We start from the raw sequence: 22,561 nt of genomic DNA on the forward strand, positions 1-22,561 counted from the left end.
CATTTCCCCAACTGTTTCATCAGCAAGGAGCTGGTTATTGGGCTGTCCAGACCTCTCAAGCAGCACAGAAATGAGATGAGGGCATTTTCCTGCTGCTCCACTCTGTGTGGAGTTGGAGGATGACGTTTACTCTTTGCAGAGAAAGATACTCTGTAGGCACCTTAGGATGAAGGGGACCTGATTCCGATGTCCTTTTGTTTTCTTCTTTAGAAACAGGGTCTTGCTCTGTCATCCAGGCTGGAGTACAGTGGCACAAACATCACTCCTGAGTAGCTGGGATTACAGGTGCATGCCGCCACACATGGCAATTTATTTTTATTTTTATTTTTTTTGTAGAGACAGGGTCTTGAACTCCTGGCCTCAAACAATCCTCCCACCTTGGCCTCCTGAAGTGCTGGGGTTACAGGTAGGAGCCACAGTGCTGGGCTGCAGAGTGATCTTTTAAATGAGCAAACGGATCACATCACTGTCTTGCTTAAAGTTCTCTCAGTGATAGATCATTCTATGTAGAATAAAGTCTCAATGACTGTTGCGTGGTCCAGCTACTGCCTGCATCTCTGCCTTCCTTCTCTCTTGTCCCCACTGCCTAACCCCTGCCTCTCCAGCAGCCTAGCTTCCTTCTTGCCTGAACATTTTTACACCTGATATTCCGTCCAGAGTGCTCCTGCCCCACCACGCAAATGTGGCTTTCCCATGTCATCCCAGCCTCAGCTTAATGTCCCTTCTGCATTCATTTGAAGTGACCCTCCACAGACACACTCCAGACACTCCCTGCCATGCTGTTTTCCATCATAGCATTGATCACTATGGGGAATGATCGTATCTGTTCACTTACTTACTTGCTAAGTTTTAGAGTTCTTCTCATAATCACAGAGTAGCTCATATTTGACCAGCTCTCCTACAAATGGTAATCATAAATTCTGTACAATATACAAAGACAATGCTCAAAAGGCACTGGGAAGTGGCCCAAAGCAGGAAGAAACTGAAAGGGAGGCGATTTTTGGAAGTGAGAAAGGCACAGATTGATTTTTTTATTTTATTCTATTTTAATTTTTTTGAGACACAGTCTTGCTCTGTAGTCCAGGCTGGAGTGCAGTGGCCTGATCTCAGCTCACTGCAGCCTCAGCCTCCTGGGCTCAAGTGATCCTCCTGCCTCAGCCTCTCAAGCAGCTGGAACTACAGATGCATGCCACCATGTCCAGCTAATTTTTGTATTTTTTGTAGAGACAGGGTATCACCATGTTGCCCAGGCTGGTCTCGAACTCCAGGATTCAAGTAATCCACCCATGCTGGCTTCCCAAAGTCCTGGGATTGCAGGTGTGAGCCACCATGCCCGGCCCAAATTTTCGGTTTTTATTGCTTTCACCTGCAGACAGTCCCTAGTCAGCACTGCTGCTGGTGTGAGGCCAGAAACCTGAAGTCTTACTATCAAGAAATCAGAAGAGACTTTTCAGGATGACACCAGCAGCTAGAAAACTAGAAGGATGGTCTGGCACAGTGGCTTATGCCTGTAATACCAGCACTTTGAGAGGCCAAGGTGGGCAGATTGCTTGAGTCCAGGAGTTCAAGACCAGCCTGGCCAACATGGCGAAACCCCATCTGTTTTAAAAAAACAAATGCTAGAGGGACCTATCAGAAAAGAGAGAATCACAGAAGGGGAACCCACATTTTGAGAGTGGCTCTATCAAACCTCTGGTTGACCCCCTAACTACACATACACACAGGGCAGACTCCAAGCGGCCCAGCTCAGCCTAAGAGAACCAAATAGACATTTCAGCTGCTGTTCAGCCTGGCTAACTTCGTACTAAAACAAAAACTGACAAATAATATTCTTCAGATGTGCCCAACAGAACCCTTAGTCTGCCCAACAGATCAGTCACGAAGTCCAGGGCAGAATGCAAAATTACTAGACATACCGTGAACAGGAAAATAGAATCCATCTTCAAGAGGAAAGTCAATCAATGGACACCAACCTCAAGTGGATTCGGATATTGACATTAGCTCAAGGTCCTAAAAGAAAATATTAGCTAAGTTTTCATTATTTGTGTTTCACCCCTAGACTATGAGTCCCGTCAGAGTAGGAGCTTATTGGTTTTGTTCCTTGCAATATCTCCAGCACCTAGAATAGCAAATGGCTTGTAGAAAATATCCCCCCAAAATGAATGTGGCGTAATATGGGATTTTCCCCTCATTTTCTGCCTTTAGGACTTGAGGCCCCTCCTAGATGAACAGAATGCTGACAAAGAACAAAATCATCACCGTTCTCTTTTCAACGGAGGGCATGGTTTTATGGTTATGAATTAGTAGCAGCTGTTTTAGACAAGTGGCTTTGATCTGAGATTACTGCCAAAAAGAAAGCATGTAGAATAGCTATTCTGAAACTCAATGTCATCATTTAAAAAAAAAAAAACCTCTCACATTCTTCATGATTTTACTCCCTTAGAATATCTCTATATATATTACATAAATATATATAATTATTATATGTAATTATATGTATGTCTATGTGTATATATATACACATCTGTATATATATATACATCTATATGTATATGTGTGTGTATATGTGTGTGTGTGTGTGTGTATACATATATTTGAGATGGAGTCTCACTCTGTCACCCAGGCTGGAGTGCAATGGCGTGATCTCGGCTCACTGCAACCTCTGCTCCACCAGGTTCAAGTGATTCTCCTGCCGCTGCCTCCTGAGTAGCTGGGATTACAGGCACCTGCCACCACGCCCAGCTAATTCTTTGTCCTTTTAGTAGAGACAGGATTTCACCTTGTTGGCCAGGCTGGTCTCAAACTCCTGATCTCAGGTGATCTGCCCACCTTGGTCTCCCAAAGTGCTGGGACTACAGATGTGAGCCACCGCCTGGCCTGTAATTACATATTTTAACAAATATATGTAATTATTATAGATTTGTATATAATCATATATTTATACATAATGTATATTTATACATAATAATTATATATTTATAGATTATATATTTACACATAATAATTATAAATTTATAGAAAATATATATTTATCTATAATAATTATATATTTGTATCTATAATAATTATACATATTTTAACAGATATAATAATTATGTATATATATAAATTCTAAGACTTAGGTATTTAATTTGTGGTCAATTTATAACAGGATACACCAGGAAATTATGATGTTTAAGGTTAAACATAAAATTTTACAGGGAGGTTAATTACTGAGGTGGCTGTTTAGGTCACCGGCTTTAAGTGTTTTCTGGATAAACGTTTTTCTACCAGGGTCAACGCTTGGGATGTTGTTACACCCTTTGCCTGGACTTCACATGGGACCCTAAATATTCCCCTCAAGGGGCTTCTCAGCCTGCTCACACACAGGTGAATGTCAATATTTAACCACCTGTAGGGCGCATGCACTGACCAATCAAAATGGAGGTGAGCCGAGCACCAACCAATCAGAAGCGATGCCAGCTCTAATGAACCGGTCTGGCTGTACCTGCGCTCTGCATGGTATCCTGTTCCAGAAGGTGTCCTGGTCACCTGTTCCCTGTTCCTAAGAGGATTTCAGTGCCACCTCCGGCTCTACCAACTGTTAAAGCATATGGGGTTGCACTCAACCAGCAGCCCAAGGCAACTGCCCTCCAAGTTTTTGTCAAGGAGAATTATCTCAAAATTCCTCGCTCAGTGCTCACAATGTTGGGAAAATAACTAACCATGGAGTGAAGCCAAGCTTTTTTTTTTTTTTTTTTTTTTTTTGAGATGGAGTCTTGGCTCACTGCAACCTCCACCTCCCGGGTTCAAGCGATTCTCCTACCTCAGTCTCTCGAGTAGCTGGGATTACAGGCCTGTGCCACCACACCCGGCTAATTTTTGTATTTTCAGTAAAGACAGGGTTTCACCATATTGGCCAGGCTCGTCTCGAACTCCTGACCTCAAATGACCCACCGGCCTCATCCTCCCAAAGTGCTAGGATTACAGGCATAAGCCACTGAGCCGGGCACCAATGTATTTTTCTCAACCACTAATAAAGCTATTATTAGTAGTGGGGTGCCCTTTTCTTCGGGTAAAATATTATGAGGAACTCCAACATGAAAATTACAAAAAACTGAGGGTTTGGAGGAAACAGAACCCTCCTAATCTCTGCACCCCCATCCTTTGCCATTCCCCCAGCACACAGGCACACATGTGTACACCCACATACACACACACACACGCACAACTTAACACTGCAGCAGCCTCTGTTGCCACTCTGTGGAATCACTTGCCATAGAGAATGACTTGGAGGGAAGGCAGCCCACCATAGGTAATCTAAGCTCTAAGTCAGATTAAGTCAGGTGCAGTGGCTCATGCCTATAACCCCGGCACTTTGGGGGGCCAAGGCTGGAAGATCGTTCGAGGCCAAGAGTTCAAGACCAGCCTGGGTAGCATAGTGAGAGAGACCTCGTCTCTACAGAATATTTAAAAATTAGCAAGTGTGGTCATGTGTGCCAGCTACTTGGTAGGCTCAGGTCAGAGGATCTTTGGAGTCCAGGAGTTCAAGACTGCAGGGAGCCATGATCATGCTATTACACTACTCCAGCTGGGGCAAGAGAGTGAGACCTCATCTCCAAAAAAAAAAAAAAAAAAACTAAGTCAGACTATCATGTTTTGACACAGCTCTACCTCCCTAACCACCTCCTCATCTTGAGGAATATTACAAGAGGAAGGCAGTCTTATTAAACTCCTTGCCATCATGAACTGTGAGACCGTTCAGGACACTATTATTACATTATACCATGTCTTCCCTTTGAGGATTGATATGATTTGGCTGTGTCCCCACCCAAATCTCGTCTTGAATTGTAGCTCCCATAATCCTCATGTGTCGTGGGAGGGACCCAGTGGGAGGCAACTGAATCATGGCAGTGGGTTTTCCTGTGCTGTTCTGGTGATAGTGAGTGAGTCTCATGAGACCTGATGGTTCTATAAAGGGCAGTTCTCCTGCCTATGCTCTCTTGCCTGCCACCATGTAAGATATGCCTTTTTTCCTCCTTCGTCTTCTGCCATGGTTGTGAAGCCTCCCCAGCCATGTGGAACTGTGAGTCCATTAAACCTCTTTTTCTTTATAAATTACCCAGCCTTGGGTATGTCTTTATTAGCAGCATGAGAACAGACTAATACAAGGACCTATGGGCAATATTCTCTCTGCCTCCGGGAACAGAAATAGCCGTGCGTCTCCTGAGCAGCTGGCTTGCTTTCATCACATAGATGCTGGGTCTGTAACAAGGGACTGTTTCCCTCACTGTGTTGGCTGAAAGAAAGCTCAGGGCCACCCCAGACTTTTGCCTCCAGTAAATACACAGGATCTGATGTCATGAATTTTGTGTTCTAACCTCATTCCTGGCTCCATCCTTGCCTTCCCGGCCTGCTTTTCCCTTTGTCTTGTTTTCGCTGTCTATTTATTTTTTCATTTAATTATGTCCTGTAATTGGATACTCATCTTTGCAAATCGCCTTGCATCCTTTCTGGAACAAAGTGGAGAGTATATAAATGGATCCTAAATGTTGGGTTTCTGCAGCGCACCAGGGCTTTCTGAAGTTGGCTACTTTATGACATGCTTCAGCAAGCACCAGCTCTCACATCAGCAATTTCACTGTCTTTCAAAACCAGGAAATCACTCTGCCTGGGCAAAAAGACGGTGCTGGTAAACTAACTAGATTTCGCTGCATTACATATTCATGTAATCGCGTTATCTTCTAGATAGCACATCAAGGAGAGGCGGGAAAAGAACAAGGCCATGGCTCTGTTTGAACCCAACATTTGTTACTCTTTCTACACACCCTATGGACTATCTTTAGGCTCAAGGGCAGAAAAGGAAGATTCAGAGTGTTGGACAATCTCATTGGAGCTTGGGTGTCTTAAATTTCTGCTGGTATAATTCTATTTTCCTCTGAATCACTGACTACAAGGGGGAAAGGAACCTGCCCCTTGGAGCAGTCTTTGAGATATTGATCGCCCTCCAGCAGCCCCCTGACCAGGTAGCAGCCTAAAGTGTCCCTGGGACAGAAAAATAGATTAACTGCTATCCAAACAAGAGAACACATCCACAAGACAGCAGGAATTCAACCAAGTGGTCTCCTCCCAACTCTTAGCATGCATCAGCTGTGCTATATAAACAGGAACAAAAAAGAAACTGGTTAGAAGAAACAGGGGACTAAAAAACCCAAGAGTTCTCCCACACTGACCCTGAGTTTTTCAGTTCACCATGGATCCCACAGATTATGCCTAGGCTGGGAGCCCCCCCAAGATCAGGAAGCAATGCCCTGCTACCCCATCCTGGGTGCTTGCGGCTCCTAAGTGGAAATCCACGGAAACCCCAAGAGAAACACCCAAGCACAGTGGCAGAGGATCCAGAAAACTTCAGCTTTGGCATTTGGGAAACATTCTGAGCTCTGCTTCCCTACTTCTTCTCAAGCAGAAGCGTCTCAGGCTTCAGGTGAATTTACAATCTAGCTGGGTCTCAGGGTAGCAAGAAGGACCCAGGGCTAGTAAACCAACGTGGATGCTGCTATCAACTCAAAGGTAGGTCTTATGGGCTCTGATTCAAAATGTACGTTGGAGGCGGGGCACAGTGGATCACGCCTGCAATCCCAGAGCTTTGGGAGGCCAAGGTCGCTTGAGGCCAGGAGTTCCAGACCAGCCCGGGCAACATAACAAGGCCCCATTTCTGCAAATAATAATAATAACTAGCCAGGCAGGGTAGTGGCACACACCTGTAGTCTCAGCTACTCGGGAAGTTGAGGCAGAGGATCACTTGAGCCCAGGAGTTCAAAGCTGCAGTGACCTATGATCATGCCACTGCCCTCCAGCCTGGGTGAAAAAGTAAGACCCTGTTCCTGAAAGAAAAAAAAACCCGCATATTGGATTTGCACAAATCACTTCCTGTTTTCTAGTCTACTCTCTGCTTTCCACCTCACCCCCAAATCAAGGAAGAGTGCTTAAAGTTAACAAATAGGAAAATAACATTTCTTTTTTTTAGGATAAAAATAGTTTACAATCCAGGCACAGTAGCCCATGCCTGTAATCCCAGCACTTTGGGAGGCCAAGGCAAGTGGATCACCTGAGGTCAGGAGTTTGAGACCAGCCTGGCCAACGTGGTGAAACCGCGTCTCTACTAAAATACCAAAAAAAAAAAAAAAAGCTGGGTGTACTGGCGGGCACCTGTAACCACAGCTACTCAGGAGGCTGAGGCAAGAGAATCACTTGAACCCAGGAGGCAGAGGTTGCAGTGAGCCAAGATCGTGCCACTGCACTCCAGCCTGGTGACAGTGTGAGACTCCATCAGAAGAAGAAGAAGAAGGGGAAGAGGAAGGAGAACGAGAAGGAGAAGGAGAAGAAGAAGAAGGGGAAGAGGAAGGAGAACGAGAAGGAGAAGAAGGGGAAGAGGAAGGAGAACGAGAAGGAGAAGGAGAAGAAGAAGAATTTACAAAGAATGGTAGAATTAGTTACTAGAAAGATCTTTCCAGGGGGAGAGGCAGCAAGGTGAGCTCTCTTAGCTGTAAGACCATGGAGGGCTCCCTTTATCCTAAGGACTAAGGACTAAAAGCTTGTCTCCCTGTCTCTGAAAACGAGTAAACATCATCCCCCAACTCCCCACAGAGCGGAACAGCATTAAAAACTTTCTTGCTGCATTTCTGCACTTCATGGGAGGCCTGGACAGTCGATAACCAGTTCCTTGCTGATGAAGCCATCCGGAAATGGCCCTAGCTGAGCTAAGAAAAATTTGGCTTCTTCTTTGGGTTTTCAAAAGTCAGGGTAGGGGCCACACATGGTGGCTCACACCTGTAATCCAAGCACTTTGGGAGGCCAAGGTGGAAGGATTACTTGAAGCTAGGGGTGTGAGACCAGCCTGAGCAACATAGCAAGACCCTGTAACTACAAAAAAAAATTTTTTTTTTTAAATTAGCTGGTTATGGTGGCATGTGCCTGTAGTCCTAGCTATTCAGAAGGCTGAGGTGGGAGGATCACTTGAGCCTAGGAATTCAAGGCTGCAGTGAGCCATGATTTCACCATTGCATTCCAGCCTGGGCAACAGAGACAAATCCAGTCTCTAAGGAAAAAAAAAAGGAAAAAGAAAAGAAAGGGAAGGGAAGGGGAAAGGGAAGGGGAAAGAGAAGGGGGAAGAGACGTAGGAAACAAGCCAGCAGAGAGAGCAGACGAGAATGTGGCGGAAGCTCATCTACAATAGCTTTCCTGGGCTCAAACATTCTGTCTGAAGACTAGAGAGGGTGAGTAACTGTGCCTCCTAAGTGTAAACACTGGAGAAACGCAAGGCCCCATTCATCCACGCCTCCCTCGGCCTGTGGGGGCCTCCCAGAAGTGGACAGATGGGTTTCCTTCCCCTGGGACCAGAATTGCAGCCCTGGAGAGTCTCAGGCAGCACAGGAGCGAGGCAGCAGCCAACGCGGAGAGGCCAGCAGCGCTCTGTGAATTTGTGAATGTGCTGTCCCATTTAGGGCTCTCTGGAGAATTCCAGGAGCCAACCCTCAGCCTCTGTTTGACAGAGCCACTTTTCATCTTCCCTGGCTTTGGCACAAGCAAATGCACACAGGCGAAAATCAGTTAATAACTATGCACATTTTCTAATAAATTTTAACAATTTAAGAGTGTGGTACAGCTTTATTATAGTTTTTATTTCACTACACTAATTCAGCACGTAATAACCTGCCAGAGACACAGAATTCACTTGACATATGCTCTGAGTGCCAAGATAATGGAATAAGCTCAAGAGGAACCTTGAGTCTCACCCAGCTGGGCGCTCCCCATTCCCTTGGGGAGTGACAAAAGGGTGCTGGCCTCAGAGTGGCTGCAAGGGAAATGTGAGCTATGAGATACCCCCCAGCCTGGGTCTAAATGGCCAGCTTCCCTGTGATTCCCTTTCCATGGAAGGCAGAAAGACGTAAAAGCACAGACCGTGCTGTATTTAATGACAGCCTGGTTCCTGGGATTAGTCCCAGGGCTCAGCCTGCTACATTGCTGATATGGTTTGGCTGTGTCCCCCATTCAAATCTCATCTTGAATTGTAGCTCCCATAATCCCCACTTGTCGTGGGAGGGACCCCATGGGAGGTAGTTGAATCATGGGGGTGGTTTCCCCCATACTGTTCTCATGATAGTGACTAAGTCTCACAAGGTCAGATGGTTTTATAAGGGGGCGTTTCCCTGCACAAATTCTCTCTTGTCTGCCGCCATGTAAGATGTGCCTTGTGCCTTTCAGCTTCCATGATTGTAAGGCCTCTCCAGCCACGTGGAACTGTGAGTCCATTAAATGTCTTTTTCTTTATAAATTACCCAGTCTCGGGTATGTCTTTATCAGCAACATGAGAACAGACTAATACAACTGCATTCCTTAAGTCTCTTGGTGACTAGGAGGTTGAAATGGTGTTGATCTTCTTGGGCCTGGCAGCTGGCCACCTACACCTCATTCAGGCCTGACCCAAGGGAAATGAGATCAGGTCAGAGAAGATGCTTGCTTCTAGGGGCCCCAGTCTAGCTGCTCTCACTCCCTCCCTGCCTGCTCTGGGCACACCCCCTCTTAAATAATGTTCTCCAAGTGTGGGCCCAAACAAGCAGCCTCAGCGTCACGTGAGAAAGCTGTTGATGCTGCAAATTCTCAGCCTTTTCCCAGCCCTACTGAATCAGAAATTCAGAAGGGGTGGGGCCTAAAAAGTCTGTCTTGACAAAACCTCTGGATGAGCCTGGGCAACATAGCGAGGGCTTGTCTCTACAGAAAATAAAAAATTAGCCAAACGTGGTGGCACACGCCTGTAGTCCCAGCTGCTTGGGAGGCTAAGCAGGGAGGCTTGAGCCACTTGAGCCAAGGAGGTCAAGTCTGCAGTGAGCTGTGATTGCATCACTGTACTCCAGCCTGGTGACTGGATGAGACCCTGTCTCAAAAAAAAAAAAAAAAGGAACCTCTAGATGATTTTGGTGCTTGCTGAAATTTTAGAAACACTCAAGTTTTAGAGATTAGGAGGGAGAGTTTTGAAAATGCCTGGAACTAGGGAGTTCTGGAAATACAGTCAAGTAGTCTGGCGATCTGGGGTTTAGCTCTGCTGTTCTCTCTACCTTGCCAGGAAATCATCGGCCTCAGATTTTTCATTCGGAAAATAAGAACACAGGCTGTACACTCACTAAGGCCCCTGGCAGTCCTGACATTCTGGGACTGATGGCTGGAATAAAGTTGACAGATTACGGACAGTGCCCCTTTCACTAGAGAGAAGCCTGAGTGGGTCAAGTTCGGTTGCTAAGGGCTGTTTTAGCTTCAAAACAAAGGAGAGCAATGGCAGGAGAAGGGTCTGTCACCAGGAAAAGTTAAAGAAGGTGAGAAACCCAGTTGTGTGGAGTGTGTGTGTGTGTGTGTGTGTGTCCACAGCATGCAAATTTATCTTTTTAGGTCTTTGCTTGCTTTAACTATCTTTTCTCTCCTCTTTATATTTTGCCTTTCTTTCTTTTTCTTTCTCTTTCTCTCTTTCTTTTCTTTCTTTCTTTCCCTTTTTCTTTCCTTCCTCCCTCCCTCCCTCTCTCTTTCTTTCCTTCTTTCCTTCCTCCCTCCCACCCTTCCTTCCTTTCTTTCCTTCTTTCTTTCCTTCCTCCCTTCCTTCCTTCTTTCTTTTCTTCCTTCCTTCTTTCTTTCTTTCCTTCCTCCCTCCCTCCCTCCTTTCCTCCTTCCCTCCCTCCCTCCTTCCCTTCCCTCTCTCCCTTCCTTCCCTCTCTCCCTTCCTTCCTTCCTTCTTTCCCCTTTCCCTTCTCTTTCTTTCTTTTTGAGATAGAGTCTCACTCTGTTGCCCAGGATAGAGTGCAGTGGTGCAATCACGGCTCACTGCAGCCTTGACTCCTAAGCTCCAATGAACCTCCCACCTCAGCCTCCCAAGCAGCTGGTTCTATAGGCATGCACCACCACACCCAGCTAATTTGTTTTTCTTTTTATTTTTTGTAGAGATGAGGTCTCGCTATGGTGCCAGGCTGTTCTAAACCCCTGGCCTCAAGCAATCCTCCTGCCTCAGCCTCCTGAGTAGTTGGTTTTCCAGGCATGCACCACTATCCCTGGCTCATTATTTTTATTTTTGTTTTTTGTAGAGATGGAGTCTTACTATGTTGCCCAGGCTGGCCTTGAACTCGTAGGCTCAAGTCATCCTCCCACCTCAGCCTCCCAGAGTGTTGAGATTACAGAAGTGAGCCACGGCGCCCAGCCTTGCCTGTATTTCTTGACTACCTATTTCTCCAAAAACACAATTAAGTCTCCCTCATTCTATCAAGAAATAAACAAAATCCTTCCTTATATTTTGCAAGGTCTTCTATCTGCCATCTTTTCTCTCCTTCCCATGAGAATAGACCATCTTAAAATAGTAGCCGCCATGTAGAGACATCACAGCAAATCTCTTATTCCTTCCTTGACCTCCTCCCTCAGTCTGGCTTCTACCTCCATCACTCCAGGAACCTGGCTGGCTGCCTCCTACTTTCTAACTCCGAGGGACACTTCCAGGCCTTATGTTGCTTCATCTCGTTGGCATTTAACACTCCATCCTCTCCAGATTCCACCTTCTGACTGCCCCTGGTTGGGCTTCAAGCGATGCCAAATAGCTGCCACTATTCGCCTTAGCTTATAAGTTTATATTTTATGTTTCATTACACACACATAAATTTGCATGCTATCCAAAGTATATTATGGAAATAGACAAGGTACAGGCCACCTAACTTTTCAACACTCCTTAAAGGAAACCTCGGAAGAAAATACAGTTGACCCTCAAACCCTGTGGGTGTTAGGGGTGCTGCTCCCCCTACCCCATGCAGTTGAAAATCTGCATACAACTTTTTCTTTTTTTCTGGAGACAGAGTATCACTCTGTTGCTAAGGCTGGAGTGCAGTGGCGCCATCATAGCTCACTGCAGCCTCCTGGGCTCAAGTGATCCTCCCTCTTTAGCCTCCCAAGTAGCTGTAACTACAGGCACACATCATCATAACTAGTTAATTTTTAAAATTATTTCTAGAAATGAGGTTTCACCATGTTGCCCAGGCTGGTATCAAACCCCTGAGCTCATGCAATCCTCCTACCTCAGCCTCCCAAAGTCTTGGGATTACAGGCATGAGCCACTATGCCCAGTCACGTATGACTTCTGAATCTCCAAAAACTTGACTGCTAATAGCCTACTGTTGACTGGAAGCCTTACTGATAACGTAAACAGTTGATTAACACATATGTTTTGTGTTACATGTAATATATTCTGTATTCTTACAATAAAGTAAGCTAAAGAAGAGGAAATGTTATTAAAATATCATGAAGAAGAAAAAATATATTGACATTCATTAAATGGAAGTGGATCATCACAAAGGTCTTTATCCTTGTCGTTTAATCTTTTTTTTTTTTTTTTTTGAGATGGAGTCTTGCTTTGTCGCCTGGGCTGGAGTACAATGGCGCAATCTTGGCTCACTGCAACCTCCATCTCCTGGGTTCAAGCAGTTCTCTGCCTCAGCCTTCTGAGTAGCTGGGATTACAAGCGCCCGCCACCATGCCTGGTTAATTTTTTTGTATTTGTAGTAGAGACAGGGTTTCATCATCTTGGCCAGGCTGGTCTTGAACTCCTGACCTCATGATCCACCCGCCTTGGCCTCCCAAAGTGCTGGGATTACAGGCATGAACCACCGCGCCAGGCCTCTCCTTGTCTTTTCCACATTGAGGAGGCTGAGGAGGAGGAAGAAAAAGAGGGGTTGGTCTTGCAGTCTCAGGGGTGGTGGCGGCAGAAAGAGATCCATGTATAAGTGGCCTCTTATAGTTCAAACCCAAATTGTTCAAGGATCAACTGTATTCTTTTATAATTAAATACCAGAAAGCTTTGGTTTTCCTTAAGGAACTAGCATATCATCTAGTTTAATTCCCAAATAGTTTAAATAGTTTAAACTATTCCCAAAATAGTTTAAAACAGACAAATGGTTAATGTCAGTCCCTGGAGAGAGAACCAACTGGAAATGATCACGGGGTGGCACTGGGGTGCAGACCACATCCTATTTCTTGGTCTGGGTCCTGGTTAGGTAGAACCCAGAATACCCAAAACCCAAAGATGTATTGATGTAATGATGATCTCAGAGCATTGGTAAATTTTTTTAAGAAATCCCCATTTTCTGTTTTCTGACCAAAAAGTTCTGATCAGATTAGAGGCTCAATTATATTCTTATACAGTTTTATGACCAGCCAGGCGCAGGGGCTCATGTCTGTAATGTCAATACTTTGGGAGGCCAAAGTGGGAGGATCACTCGAGGCCAGGAGTTTAAGACCAGCCTGGACAACATAGTGAGACTTTGTCTCTCAAAATTAAAATAAAATAGAATCTGGCCAGACACAGTGGCTCAAGCCTGTAATCCCAGCACTTTGGAAGGCTGAGGCAGGCAGATCACTTGAGGCCAGGAGTTCAAGATCAGCCTGGCCAATATGAGGAAACCCCATCTCTACTAAAAATACAAAACTTAGCTGGGTGTGGTGGCTTATGCCTGTAATCCCAGCTACTCCGGAGGCTGAAACAGGAGAATCGCTTGAACCCGGGAGGCAGAGGTTGCAGTGAGCTGAGATAACAGCACTGCACTCCAGCCTCAGCAACAGAGCGAGACTCTGTCTCAAAAACAAACAATAATAATAATACTATAGAATCTTATGACCTTTATTTCTGCATTCTGTTTTTTGTACTGATCTTGCTCCTGTGTTCTAAATTGTATTTTAGAATACAAATACAAATTATTTGGTACAAAATTTTTTATGCTTAGTTTATGATCATATATTTTATATTTCATTATATATACATGTTAAAAAATGATATCTAAAATGCTTTATGGAAGTAGACAAGGTGTAAATAAATATTCTTTCAAGTAGGGTAAAATCTGTCTTTTGTTTCCATGTTCTTTACTCCTGGTATGCAGCAGTTGTTTGATTAATGCCTAAAGAAATAAAAGTTTATCTGTGAAGAAAAAGAGAACAAGAGAGCAAAAGCTAAAGGAGTCGGTAGGAGCTAAGGGAAGCTTCTTTTTAAGATGAGAAGAGGGAGGTGGGAAGAAGCCAGGAGAAAGGAATAAGTTAAAAATTAGGAGAATGAGGGCCAGGCACGGTGACTCATGCCTGTAATCCCAGCACTTTGGGAGGCCAAGATAGGAGGATCACCTGAGGTCAGGAGTTCGAGACCAGCCTGACCAACAGGATGAAACCCTGTCTCTACTAAAAATATAAATATTAGTCGGGCATGGTGGCATGCACCTATAATCCCAGCTACTTGGGAGGCTGAGGCAAGAGAATCTCTTGAACCCGGGAGGCGGAGTTTGCAGTTGGCCAAGATTGCACCATTGCACTCCAGCCTGAGCAACAGAGCGACACTCCGTCTCAAAAAAAAAAAAAAAAAAAAAAAGAGTTGGGAGAATGAGCTATGAGTCTCGGTCCCAGGAGAGACAAGGACATAGAATGTACAAATGGGACGAATCATCTTGAACGAGGAAGGAGGAAGACACCTCCTTCTCAATCTCCTGGTTTGGGTTTCTGGTCATCTTTTTAACCTGTAAATAGCTGTGATGCCTCAGAACTCAGTTCTTCGTCTCTTGCATCTTCTGATGATCTCATCTGAGATGGCTTTAAATACCATCTGTACTCTGATGATTCCCAAGGCTGTCTCAAGCCCAAATCTCTCTCGTGAACCCAGGACTGCCCACTCAACATCTCCACCGGGAGCCTCAACAGACGTCTCCAATTTAACATGAGAAACACCCGACTCCTGCTCTCCTCCCAAACCCGCTCCACCCACAGCTGTCCCTGTCTCAGGCCAAGGAAGCTTGAGTCATCCTCGACTCATCTCACACAACTCTCCAACCCATCAACACATCCCATTGCCTCCATCCTGAAAAAAACAAAAAGTTCAGAATCCTAGCATTTGGCAGACCTCCACTGGTACCCCACTGGCCAGCCACCATCACCTCTCACCTGGATTAAATGTTCACCTCCTAGCTGACCTTCCTGCTCTGACCTTGCCACCCACAATCTTTCCTCAACACAGCAGTGAGGAGGATCATTTAAAAATGTTTCTCCTCTGCTCAGAGCCCAGCACTGGGCTCCCGCCTCACTCAAAGCAAAAGCCAAAGTTCTTACAACGCCTCCAAGAGTTTTCATTCTGCTGCCACCTTTATTTATTCAGGATTGCATTTTATTTAGGATTGCACTTTATTAAGGGCTGCACTTACTTAGGATTGTACTTTATTTAGGGTTGCAATTATTTAGGTTTGCACTTTATTAAGGGTTGCGCTTATTTAGGATTGCACTTTATGTAGGGTTGCACTTATTTAGGATTGAATTTTATTTAGAGTTGTACTTATTTAGGATTGCATTTTATTTAGGGTTGTACTTATTTAGGATTGCACTTTATTAAGGGTTGCACTTATTTAGGATTGAATTTTATTTAGAGTTGCACTTATTTAGGATTGCATTTTATTTAGGGTTGCACTTTATGTAGGGTTGCACTTATTTAGGATTGCACTTTGTTAAAGGTTGTACTTATTTAGGATTGCACTTTATTAAGGGTTGCTCTTATTTAGGATTGCACTTTATTAAGGGTTGCTCTTATTTAGGATTGCACTTTATTAAGGGTTGAACTTATTTAGGACTGGACTTTATTAAGGGTTGCGCTTATTTAGGATTGCACTTTATTCAGGGTTGCAATTATTTAGGATTGCACTTTATGTAGGGTTGTACTTATTTAGGATTGCACTTTATGTAGGGCTGCACTTATTTAGGATTGCACTTTATTAAGGGTTGCACTTACTTAGGATTGGACTTTATTAAGGGTTGTACTTATTTAGGATTGCACTTTATTCAGAGTTGCAATTATTTAGGATTGCACTTTATTAAGGGTTGAACTTATTTAGGATTGCACTTTATGTAGGGTTGCACTTATTTAGGATTGCTCTTTATTAAGAGTTGCAATTACTTAGGATTGCACTTTATGTAGGGTTGCACTTATTTAGGATTGAATTTTATTTAGAGTTGTACTTATTTAGGATTGCATTTTATTTAGGGTTGTACTTATTTAGGATTGCACTTTATTAAGGGTTGCACTTATTTAGGATTGAATTTTATTTAGAGTTGCACTTATTTAGGATTGCATTTTATTTAGGATTGCACTTTATGTAGGGTTACACTTATTTAGGATTGCACTTTATTAAAGGTTGTACTTATTTAGGATTGCACTTTATTAAGGGTTGCTCTTATTTAGGATTGCACTTTATTAAGGGTTGAACTTATTTAGGATTGGACTTTATTAAGGGTTGCGCTTATTTAGGATTGCACTTTATTCAGGGTTGCAATTATTTAGGGTTGCACTTTATGTAGGGTTGTACTTATTTAGGATTGCACTTTATGTAGGGTTGCACTTATTTAGGATTGCACTTTATTAAGGGTTGCAACTATTTAGGATTGGACTTTATTAAGAGTTGCACTTATTTAGGATTACACTTTATGTAGGGTTGCACTTATTTAGGATTGCACTTTATTCAGGGTTGCACTTATTTAGGATTGCACTTTATTCAGGGTTGCACTTATTTAGGATTGCACTTTATTAAGGGTTGCACTTATTTAGGATTGCACTTTATTAAGGGTTGCACTTATTTAGGATTGCACTTTATTAAGGGTTGCACTTATTTAGGATTGCACTTTATGTAGGGTTGCACTTATTTAGGCTTGTACTTTATTAAGGGTTGCAATTATTTAGGATTGCACTTTATTCAGAGTTGCACTTATTTAGGATTGCACTTTATTAAGGGTTGCGCTTATTTAGGATTGCACTTTATGTAGGGTTGCACTTATTTAGGATTGCACTTTGTTAAGGATTGCACATACTTAGGATTGAGCATTATTAAGGGTTGCACACACACACCCATGCCTCATCACTGTCTCAGGACCTCGTCCTCCTCCTCGGCTGCATTTCTCTCCAGAGCGTGTGTCACCGTCTGACGTGCTATGTACAATTTACCTTTTGTGACTTATTTTTTTGTCTTCTTCACTGCCTGCAAGTTCCGCAAGAGCAGGGGATTTTGTGTGTTGTGTTCACCGCTGCATCCAGGTGCTTAGGACACAGTTTGGTAAAGGATCGATGCTCAGTGCGTGTTTGTTCAATTCAATTTTCCCAAGTGATTCCGTTGCTTAAAATCTTTCAGTGACTCCATCTCCTTCAAAATGAAGTCCCCTCGTTTCACGCACCCAGGGTCCTTTAGGATCTAACCCCTGTCTCCTCTCCAGCTTCTTCTTTTATCACATTGCCTCCCATAATGGTCAGACAGATTTGCTGCCACTCCCTCGAGTGTTTCTTTCATCTCTGTTCTTTGCATGTGTAATTTCTTCAGCCTAGGATGACGCTTCATAGCCACCTCTGTTGGGACTCAGTTTGGGGATCATCTACTTGAAAGAAGCCTTTCCCAAGGCCAAAATCGTCATCCTCCCACGATCCACCAGACTTGTGCCTCATGTATCCTACGACACACACTATTAACCCCCCATCCCTTTACTTGAGAATAGGGGGCAGCCAATCTCACGTGGGTTCCTCCAACCCCTAGCTAGAGAGACCCTCTGCAAATGTTAGGTGGTGGTATTCACTTTTATGATGATGATTATCTTTGATCAACTTTTTTATTTTTTTGAGACAGAGTTTCTCTCTTGTTGCCCAGGCTGGAGTGCAGTAGTGCGATCTCGGCTCACTGCAACCTCCGGGAGGTGGAGGATGCAGTGAGCAGAGATCATGCCACTGCACTCCAGCCTGGGTGACAGACTCAGACTCTGTCTCAAAAACTAAATTAATTAATTAAAAAAATTATTAAATCTATGACTCTCCCCAGTAGGTACTAAGTGTCTCCACACAAATCAACTTACTCTTTTTTAATGGATTGATATATTGATAGACTCGTACTACGCACCAGAGTAGCAGTTGAAGCTCTTCTTTCCATTCAGAGCGGTTCTCCCCTTTCAGAGCCTCTTCTCTTCTTCAAAGCATGAAAAAGAGGAAGTAGCACATGAAGAGGGAAGGCTGCCAGCAATCAGAACGGCTCCCAGGGCACTCCTGGAGTCCGCAGGCACCCAGTACAGGTTCCAGTGCAGGAGACATTTTTTTAATTACAGTTCAAATTTCCCCACAAATGGATCTATCTTAATCCAAATTTATTACAGTCACGAGGCTCTTTGATCTAACTGGCTCAACTGCATTTCTTAAGTAAACTGAGTGAGAATTGGTTTTGCTTAGTCATTAAAAACCACCTATGTTGAAGGTTATGTGTCCACAGACTGGCATATATTCATTCAATAAACTTTTATGTTGTTTCCACGCCATGCCAGGCCCTTCGCTAGCTTTTGGGAGAGAGAGAGTGACAGGAAGGAGGCCATCCCTGCCCTCAGAAAAGGCACAGTCCAGCAGTCAGTACAGGAGTCACTATAACTATTTAAACAGTTCAATCCTTTGTGTTAATGTTGACTTAACTCAAGGCAGCTGCAACTGAAAGAAGAGATACTCTTTTGTACCAGCTACATACACAGACTTCAGCTAAATGACTCCATTTAATCCTGACAGTGCTACCATGTTACAGACAGAGAAACTGACGCCTGCCCGATGAGATTAATCAGCAGCCCAGGCTACGTGCTCTTGTGTGGTGAAGCTGAGACTCCAATGAAGGTCTGTTGGTCCCCAAAGGCCATGCCTTTCCTACCACCCTATAAGCTGAGAGCCCACCACGGCCATTAAAGAAACGTCAACGGAACACAGAACTATACAAAGTTGCCAAATCTAAACAAACTCCATTGGGACCTGTTTACAGCTTCTTGAAAGCCAGCAGCCATCAGTGAATTAAACACACACACACACACACACACATACACACACACACACACACACACCATTAAGTTGAAAAGAAAATTTGACACAAAGGAACAGTCTACTTAATTACTTATTGTTAATGAGCCCCAGCTGGTACAAAAACACAGTTAGTGACATCTATTTCAAGCCTCTCTTGGCTTCCCCTAGAAAGTGGAAGAAAGGTGTTGACCTTTGGGCCACCAGGCAACAGAGGAAGAGGTGACTATAGCTGTGTGGACGAACCTTCTACACTGAACGGTCTGTGAGCTCAAGGAACTCACCTGGCTAACCATGGCCTCAGTCCGCGTCTATCCTCAGCTCCAGGAGAGAACCTGACCCTCACAGACCAGCTGAGAGCACGACCTTTAAAAAGGACCTCAAACCTCCAACGCCACCCTCCCCGAAGCCTCCTCCCTTTAACCAGCACTACCAAGGCCTCCATGCTGAGTTTCTGTTTGCATGAAACATCTCTCCCGGGGTTACTTCTTTGAATCTTTAAATCAACCACACAGATCCACCGATGGGCATGGGGATAAGAATTCATTCCATCAAGAGCTTCACTCATAAGCTCTGAATGGTCTCTCCTAAACCAGAGAGTTTCTGCCACAGCAGAGAGTTTGATGATTCTGATCATACAAAATGCATTGCACCCCCAGTGTCTGGGAAGCAGACAGGCTGACTTCCGGGACATTCACCCAGAGAAAGTGCCCATCCTTGGCTGGGGGATTGCAAAGGGATTTAGCTGCAAACGCGATAACTACCGTTCATGGAAATGGTTTAGGACTCTGCAGGCAATCACTTTGGGGGAAAATCCCTACTCACGTGAGCTGTGTTTTGGCTCAGATCCCTCTCAAGACTTGAACGGGGATGTTAACCATTCAGCGTGTTTTAAAGCCCCTGGAAAATTCAGTAAAAGCACTTTCCCTCCCAAGCTCCTCTCCCAGGTGGGGAACTGGAAGTCCTTAGAACCCTGCTCCCAAGCCACACGAACCCATGCTCCCGGGACCCCCAGAGACGACTGTCACTCAGGCCAATGAAAATGCCTCCCTCTGCCCAAGTCTGACTTTCAGGGATGTCTGTGGAGTCATGTCAAGCTGATGGAAAGGAAATCTTTCCTTTGGGTATGACTCGGAAAGAGCATTTCACCCAGAAGTCACCCCGTGAGGGTCAAAAACAAATCAATGAAGGATTTGCAGATAGATGTTCTCTGAGCCCAAGTACAATTTACACAATGCAATGTACAAAGAAGATAAATCTACTCCTTCTCTCTGCCAGGCTACAGCAGATTCCTGAATCAAAACAACTCTTTGCCACAGAACCTGAGACTCGGCTCGAAGTGAGTTTCCTCAAAAGGCACAAGGGACAGGGTTAGGAATTCCTGAAATCATACAGCAAGCATTTGAAAGGAGCAGCATTCAGAGAGTAAAGATGAGGGGAGAATGAGGGCAGGGGCGGGGAGGGGGGACAGGTGTCGGTCGGCAAGATGTTCCTCCGGGACGACTTACAGGGAAAGTTGTATGGAATGAGTTTTCCAATAACATAGGAGTGCAGCCACACAGCCATGTTCCGACCGAGTGGCAGGGCACCGATTTGACAGGCAAGTCGAGTCAGGGTTATGCCCTTTTCATTATCTCCAAGGGGAAGGGACCGGGCCGGGAGGAAATGGTTTTGCATGAGCCAGAGCTGAAAGAAGCGTGTCTCCCCACTCCTCCAGACCACTTTGACAGCTGGGTGAAGCTAGGGCCAAAACAAACATGCCAAGAGCCACCACCACCTCCAGATCTCCCTACCCCTCCCCTTCCTCCGAAACCCATCAAAACTTGATTCTGTCTCAACTAAACACAAGCTGGGAAATTGGAGAGGAGAAAGAGGGGAAGAGGAAAAGCAGAAGGGGGAAGGCAGGCAGCATCCATGCAGTCAGTTATATCATTGATTTAGAGACACACAAGCTTCAGAGTGTCATCGGCAAGGGTCATACCTCCTGCTGATCTCGGGGGAAATTCTCCAAGATCCATGGCTGGGAGTTAAGGAGAATCTCTAAGCCATTAGGAAGGAGCAGGGCACTGCAGCTCCTCAGAATGATGGACCGGGACGAGCTTTAATTAACAGGGTCTGATGCCTCTTCTTTTTTGGTAACTGAGCAGATTTAAAGGGCTAGAGTCCCAATTTGAAGGGTGCCAGTGCTGCTGCCGTGGCTGCTGCCGTGTCTGCTCTGGCTGCTGCTCCGGCTGCTAGGAAAGCTTTCTGCAGCCCTCTCACTCCAGCAAGAAAACGGGGCTGGGAAGGTGGAAAAGTGCAGCCAGAAACACCGGAGTCTCTCGGGCTGCATGGTTTGAATCGGAACCACAGGGCTGTGGACCCAGGCACTGCCTACCCTAGGAAGTACCAAGGTCCTGCTCGCTGTCTTCCAGACCGAGGGAAAGAGCTGGGCTCCGTGGAGGTAGGGGGCATCAGTGACACCCTCTTCAGACACGGGGCTGCACGGGACACTGCCTGGGGAAAGTGGGAAACCTGGTCTGTACTGTGTGCTCCCCTCCTGAGAGCACTGCCACTTATGTAAGCTGCATGCACACACGCCTACCCATGGACACACACACCTGCCATGCACACACCCATGCCTGCCTGTTATATATACATGCCTGCCCATGCACGCACACACACCTGCCCATTTACACACACATGCCTGCCCGTGTATATGCATACACATTCCTGACTATGTACACACATACCCACCCGTGTACACCCACATTCCTGCCCATGCACACACACATGCCTGCCCATACCACACACACATGCCTGCCCATACCACACACACACACCTGCCCATGTACACACATACACACACGCTTGCCCAGGTACACACACACACGCCTGCCTAGGTATACAGATGCCTGCCCATGCACACACACATGTCTGCCTATGAACACACACACACACATGCCTGCTCAGGTACACACATGCCTGCTCATGCACACTCACACACATGCCTGCCCATACCACACACACACACCTGCCCCGGTACACACATGTCTGCCCGTGCACACATAGATGCCTGTTCATGCACACACACCTTCCCATGCACACACACCTACTTGCCCACTTTTCCAGACATGTGCCTGCAGCCAGCTAGACACACTGCCTGCATATTACAGGCAGATCACCAAGAGAAGTAGTTGTGACACAGAGCATGGCCAGGAGAGGAACAGAGAAAGGTAGCCACAGGGATGAGGGGAAGAGCAAACCCGTATTGGGAGTTCCTGGCATCTCCGGCTGCCTTTCATGGAGCACGAATCTGTGTCAAGGACAGTTTCTGTGTCAAGGATAGAGGGTCAGCCTCAGAGACCCCCTTCCCACGCTGCCTCTTTTCGCTTGCCCCTGCTTGAGCAGCTGCTGGTCCCTTTGTGAGCCTGTCTTGGCTAAGACTGCCACGCCTCATCTTCACAATAGCTCATTGCACTTGGCATCCCACACTATGGAGTCAGTTTTTCAGAGATATTTCTTTAGTCAATATGGTGGCACCTTGAATGATCTTTTTTTTTTTTTTTTTTTTTTTTTTGACGGAGTCTCACTCTGTTTCCCAGGCTGGAGTGCTGTGGCATGGTCTCGGCTTGCTGCAACCTCTGCCTCCTGAGTTCAAGCAGTTCTCCTGCCTCAGCCTCCCAAGTAGCTGGGACT

At 45.2% G+C, this 22,561-nt stretch overlaps 1 protein-coding gene across 1 annotated transcript in view; it reads right to left on the bottom strand.

Annotated features, from left to right (window-relative positions):
• The window catches only part of CALN1 (calneuron 1), a 668,056-nt gene extending 647,034 nt beyond the window's left edge, over positions 1 to 21,022 (bottom strand). The window contains exon 1 of the mRNA XM_054495063.2: positions 20,865 to 21,022. The gene's annotated coding sequence lies outside the window, so the exon portion shown is untranslated. The remainder of the gene's footprint in view (positions 1 to 20,864) is intronic.
• Positions 21,023 to 22,561: the final 1,539 nt, after the last annotated feature.

This window comes from Pongo pygmaeus, chromosome 6, assembly GCF_028885625.2.
Source record: "Pongo pygmaeus isolate AG05252 chromosome 6, NHGRI_mPonPyg2-v2.0_pri, whole genome shotgun sequence".
Taxonomy (NCBI): domain Eukaryota; kingdom Metazoa; phylum Chordata; class Mammalia; order Primates; family Hominidae; genus Pongo; species Pongo pygmaeus.